The sequence below is a fragment of the Sinocyclocheilus rhinocerous genome, unplaced genomic scaffold, assembly GCF_001515625.1.
Source record: "Sinocyclocheilus rhinocerous isolate Xijiao unplaced genomic scaffold, SAMN03320098_v1.1 scaffold2224, whole genome shotgun sequence".
NCBI classification, from domain to species: domain Eukaryota; kingdom Metazoa; phylum Chordata; class Actinopteri; order Cypriniformes; family Cyprinidae; genus Sinocyclocheilus; species Sinocyclocheilus rhinocerous.
The window spans coordinates 76,656-82,850 of record NW_015652315.1 but is presented as its reverse complement, the minus strand read 5'-3'; the positions used below and the strand labels follow the sequence as shown (position 1 = coordinate 82,850).

The following is a 6,195-nucleotide window of genomic DNA, read 5'->3' as shown; positions in this document are numbered from 1 at the left end:
TCTGGCCCACCTGGCCCACGAGATCCACTTTCCTGCAGAGTTTAGCTCTAACCCTAATCAAACACACCTGATCAATGTCTAGCGCAACTGTGACAAGCTTAATAGACTGTAGTTCCTAATATGGTGTAATATCTCGTTTGTATTCCCTACCACTAGATGGCAGACATGTAGTACTTCGATTCTAGACCAAAATGACGTCATGTTCCTATTCAAAGTGTTTGAGGAAATAGCAGAGCAAGTGAGTTATCGTGTCATTGATGCGGAAGCAGTTCAGTTCATAGCGTGCGAGTAAATTGTGAGATTTGTGAGAGAAAATCGCCAAATGGCTAATAAAAAGTTGTACCGTGAGGATGTGTTGCAAATGTTATTCGCCGATTCTGACTCTGAAGGGGAATATTTGCCTTTTGGAAATGACAATCAGTCATCTAATAATCGCGCTTCTCGCGGTACATTTTTGCAGCGCAATGGTGCCGCCGTGCAAGACGAGAGTGTTCACGAAGCACAAACAAGTGATCATTTCGACCCTTTGCCCAACGGGGATGGGGGTGGCAGGGGTGGACGTGGTCGTAGTGTCCATAGGAGAGCTGTTGCTAGAGGTAGAGGCAGCAGGGGTAGGAGAAATAGGGCTGGAAGTAGCACTAGCTCTTTGGATCCAGTCAGAGCGCTCTGGATCCAGTGCCCCAAAGAGGTGGGAGTGGCCGCGGTACACGGTGCAGTCAGTGTGGGGTAGGTCTGTGCGCTGTGCCATGCCATGCAATGAGAGGTACCGTACTCTCAAGAACTATAAACTGTCACCTAGATACCTGATTGGGCAGATAGCTGGTCAACTGATCAAAAAATAGGCACATGCATTTTACTATGGCACAGTAATATAGTAATAATTTACTACTTTCTCCTGTTTTACTGTTGATTTCCTCTTTTCCTGATCATTTGGAATGAGGATAAAAAGACAAAAAAACATGCAAATAAGTTCAAACATCCATTCAATATCTATTATTTCCTGAATATTACTGATGAACTGATCACAAAGTAGGCTACTGTTCACATGCGTTTTACTACCATATAGTATAGTAATATAGTAATAATTTAGTCGTTTCTCCTGTTTTATTGTTTGTTTCCTCGTTTCTGATCATTTGGAATGAGGATAAAAAGATAAAATAAAAAAAAACATGCAAATAAGTTCAAACATCAATTCAATATCTACTATTTCCTGAATATTATGAAATTCAAGATGGCCACCTGCTAATGACCTCATAATATGCAAATTAGACGAGTATATTTACACCCCACATAAACTTTCGGTCATGCCCAACATTTTTCTAATTTACAGTAGATCTCTATCTTTAAACCCTTTCAAGCTACAAGCTTTTGAATTGTCAAAATCCAGCATTTTTCCAAAAATCCCTGGCGCCTAAAAGGTTAATCCAAGGCAGGATTTCAGTCTGGTCCCTTACCGTACCAGCCTAAAAGCAAGATGTAAAAGTGTTAGTGACATTTAATGTACAACTGCTATACTTTCCGTCCTTGCCCAGACAGTTAGAAATCCAGACACTAACAACCAATTTATAATACGAAGTCAGACATACTCGTCCCAGCTTCTTCCCCAAATTCTTTGCTGCATGCCAAATATCCAGGGAATGTTTCAGACCCCATACCTTGTATTTGCCACGTTCCGGATCTATGGGAAAAAAATGTATAGCCTATACCATTACACACAACAACATAAAACAAAGAAATCAAAATAATAAAGCATTTTCCTTACTGAGCAATTCCGTGATCTGTGGATGGGCATAAGTGACCACCTCTGTTACATGCATCTCCTGAAGGAGTACATCCATCGTCCTGAGGAAGCACTCCTTCTCCATGATCACTGAGTTCCTCTTGCTTGTCCACAGATACAATATGAACGATGTCTCGAGATTCCTCAATTCAATTTTTCAAAAGAGTTACATTTTTGTGTAGGTGCAATACTGTGCACAGTGGCCTGCACACACAAAAAACAGCATGGCCATCAGTATCTGAACAGTATGCATCATAACACTCGCATGTACTCAGTCCATACCTGGGGAATCCATTCTTCCATCACCTAAGGAGCAGACAAAACATACAATGTTACAAAAGGTACCACGATAGGTTCTTGACCATCATAGCAAATCACACACAAATAAAGGCAATCCAAATAAGGCAATAAAAGACTGTCTCATCAAGGACAACCACCTTATCCTTCTGCTGCAAAACGGGTCACAACACTTGTTCTGATGGTCTGCCACAACTGCTTCACTGGATCTGTTGCATTAGTTGCATTACTTTTCCATAGTTGTCGCCGGAAAGTAAAATGTTTGTGGACAACATGAAATCACCATCCTGCATTCCATACTTGAGCAAGGGCTGTGAATTTCACTTCCACAAACTGTCCAAATGGGCATAGCTGCAAGAAAAATAAAAATAAAACCTATATAATTATAATGAAAGACAAAACAAGAATGGATTGTATAGCAACAAAATAACTTATTTTCTATCTGTTCATACCATATTTTCACCCCCCACTCTGCAACCACTCATGCATTACCATTCCAATGGCTCGTTGGCACCAGTAATGGTCATGCTACATGCTAATTCCTGTTGGGACAAGGTGGGGGGTGGGGTGTTCTTCGGTCTACCGAGTCTAACACATTTACAACATTGGAGTAAGTCCTGTTGTCTTACCCATTCCAAAATGACTCAATTTCCACAAGGGTTCAGTGAAAGTTCAAAAGGTGGTATACCAGGACATGAACCTCCAGTTGCTTTGTTAACATGCTTGCACACTTGTATGGGCAACTGGAGATACGAGGCAAGGGTCTTCAGGTTGATGCGATGCAGGCACTTTTACCAACCAGGTCGTCTTCACAATCAACCTTTTGTTGGTCAGGAATGCCAGACATGTCCTCTTCTGGGGGATCTGGCACCACTACATCAAGCACAGCTTCATCCATACTTATCTTGTGAAGCCGGTTGATGTCAGTGGCATTTGAGGCTGCACCACCAACACTGTGTAGACAAGCAAAATAAAAAAGTGAATTTCTGGACTGGTATCTGCAACTGCCCTTCAACATATTTCTGCTTGAAATGCAGCAAGTATCTGCAGCATACCGTAGCTAAAGAAAAGGAACATAGTCCTCATCAGATCTGTCTTCATCTTCACAGCATCTACGGTTAGTCCACCGCTCATCCATGTCAATTCTGAACATAAACACAGAGCCATACAGGTTGGTAAAAAAATAAATAAAACGATGACTGATCAAGACTTGCGTGCTATTCCTCAGGTCATTGACTGCTTCTTCATCTGGAGAGTCATGAAGATCTTCCTCTGTAACACTGAGGGAGAGCATACTACAACCATAGCAGAAAAGAAATAAGAATAGAAAAAGACAATGGGCATTCAAGAAATCACCAGGTCACCATGTCAAACAAAATCACCTGGCTTCTAACACTGCAACTCCTGGGTCTTTCTCAAGTTCATGGATCCCTCCAACTGCAAAGTCTTCTCTGAGTCAGACATGTAGTGAATTTGCTTTCGCCAACCTAGGGAGGCGAAATAGTGTAGTGATGGGTACTAACATCACCAATGACGTTATGATATTTGAATCACGTGCCACTTAAGGTGTGGTTATGAGTACATCACATAGGAAAGATTGGTGGGATCTCTAACTTGTAGAACCGCTTTCTGTATCATCAACACAAGAAAGACACAAGTGTAATGAAATAGATTTTATTAACAAAAGATAGACAAGAGTAATCAACAACTACTAAATGAATACCATTAATGAAAAAGGAATAAAGCGCATAAGATGCATAAAATGCAAGTGATTATGTTGGGTGTTGCTTTGTCAGAGCTACGTTATCTGGAAAGATAAACTGTTGCTACTCTGAAACAAATAAGGTGAAGGACCTTATTATGCATCAAACAAATATGTGAAAGATTATTTGTTATCAACTGCAATCAGCTATATAACATCTAATGTCAATTAGAAAAATCATATACTGATAATACACAACAATGCCAAGGTCTCTGGAAGAGGTTTGGATAAGTGATAGTTATGTTCTCTGTTGTTGAGTGAGCAGTCAGATGAACGTGACTTCATCCATTGGTTGTGCTGGCACAATGTAGTGGGGAAAGGAGCAGGAATCCGATTCAACAGTCTTGAACATGAAGCACTGTAGGATGCTGATCTCCTGGAGCACCAAAGGGTCCTAAAATCTGGAACATGCAGATGTGGCCCTGGAATATGTGCAGAAGGTCCTTTCCTGGAACACGCAAGCAAAAGTACCTTGAAGTGAAGGTTTGCTCACCGGAGCTTAACTTGTTGCAAATGTCTGTGTGTCTTCAGTCTCTCTGGGCTAGACACAGAGCTTGGTCGATTCGCTTTGTCTCTCTTTATATTGGAGACTCAGGACGTGCTGCATCTGTTGTTGTCTCGCTGAACAAAGACTCTAAACGTAGAATATCTCTCTCCTCACAGGCTGGAGGCTCATAACGTGGTCGTATCTGTTGCTGCCTCACAAGCTGGAGACTCAGGACTTGGTATCTGTTATTGCCTCTTCCCGCATTGGCCAGAGGCTCAGAACATTGATGTTTCTGTCTCTCAGGCATTAATTTGTCCATTAACAGCTGAGTTTGTGTAAGATGTTGCACTACACATTGCTGTCCTGAGAATATTTATTTCTCTGAATAAGTATGAGATGTGTGTGCGCTGAACAAAGACTCTAAACGTAGAATATCTCTCTCCTCACAGGCTGGAGGCTCATAACGTGGTCGTATCTGTTGCTGCCTCACAAGCTGGAGACTCAGGACTTGGTATCTGTTATTGCCTCTTCCCGCATTGGCCAGAGGCTCAGAACATTGATGTTTCTGTCTCTCAGGATGGGAGACTCAGAACGAGTGTATCTGCTAGTGTCTCACCCTTGCAGGCCAGAGACTCAGAACTGTGTATCTGCTATTGTGTCTCTGGATGGGAGACTCGGAAGGATTGTATTAGTTACCGTCTCCCCTGTAGTGGAAGACTCCGAATGGGTTGTATCTGTTGGTGTCTCTCCCCTTACAGGACCGAGACTCAGAACTGTGGTATCAGTTGCCGTCTCCCCTGTATTGGGCCGCAGGCTCCGAATGGGTGTGTCTGTTGCTGCCTTCCCTGAAGCAGGCTGGAGACTCAGAACCAGGAGTGTCTCTTGGGAAGCTACCTTTATCTCTTTCCGATGAGGAGGGGATAGCAATCTGGTGCTTCTCCATTTCCAGGCTGTGATTGGCTGTTTCCATCAGAGTGGGGGGACACGGTGTGGAACTTATTTGCATAGTCCAAACACACATTTAGAAAAGTGTCACTAAAGTTTTAACAATGCATTATTCACTTACCAAACCACAACTAGAATACCTTTGGCAATGTTACGAACACATTAAGTCCAAACATGATGGAAGAAGATTGAACTGTCATGCATGCATTAATTTGTCCATTAACAGCTGAGTTTGTGTAATGTGTGTTGTAGTTTGCATCAGTTTAAGGTTTGAGAACATAGTTATGAATGGATTTGGATGGAACTCTTTGATCTCTCTTTGTTTCACCCACTGCTGCTGCGTCCAGAGGTCCTAAGGAATTTTTATAGCGGTCAAAGGCCAAAACCTGAGGAATCAGTCTGTTGATGGGTGAAGAGCAGAAACTGCATTTTGACCAATAGGAAGTCCTGTCCTTCCCGGATTTCCGTGCTGTGATTGGCTGTTTCCATCAGAGCGGGGATGGATCTTTTTGATCTTTCTTTGTTTCACCCACTGCTGCTGTGTCCAGAGGTCCTAAGGATTTTTTTTTAAATTTTTTTATGGCAGTCACAGGCCAAATCTTAGAAAACAGTCTCTAGGAGGGTGGAGGGCAGAAACTGCATTTTGACCAATGAGAAGTCCTGTCCTTCCTGGGCTTTGTACCAAAGGTCTTCTTCTTGCCCTCTAAGAGGTGTCTGGCTGTTGTCCTGGCATCTTTATCTGATGGCGTTGGACAGTTTGCTTATGTTAGTCCACCAAGATCCAATCAAAATGTAGCAAACCTTTGTCCACTATTGTGGTCAGAGAGGGGCCCCTCCATAAACTGGGCCCTGGAATGTGCTGTCCACTACAGACAGAGCTTTGGTCACAATCAAAGGTAACAGTCATCTACAGTTGATTGAAAA

The 6,195-nt window shown here is 42.5% G+C and overlaps 2 long non-coding RNA genes across 2 annotated transcripts in view; one reads left to right on the top strand and one right to left on the bottom strand.

Annotated features, from left to right (window-relative positions):
- The window catches only part of LOC107714811 (uncharacterized), a 22,868-nt gene extending 17,497 nt beyond the window's left edge, over positions 1-5,371 (top strand). The window contains exon 3 of the long non-coding RNA XR_001637026.1: positions 5,357-5,371. This is a non-coding gene — a long non-coding RNA (uncharacterized LOC107714811). The remainder of the gene's footprint in view (positions 1-5,356) is intronic.
- On the bottom strand, positions 2,722-3,560 carry LOC107714812 (uncharacterized). Its single transcript, XR_001637027.1, has 3 exons — positions 3,460-3,560; positions 3,133-3,372; positions 2,722-3,030 (listed from the first exon to the last, which is right to left on the bottom strand). It is a non-coding gene; the product is annotated as an uncharacterized LOC107714812 (long non-coding RNA).
- Positions 5,372-6,195: the final 824 nt, after the last annotated feature.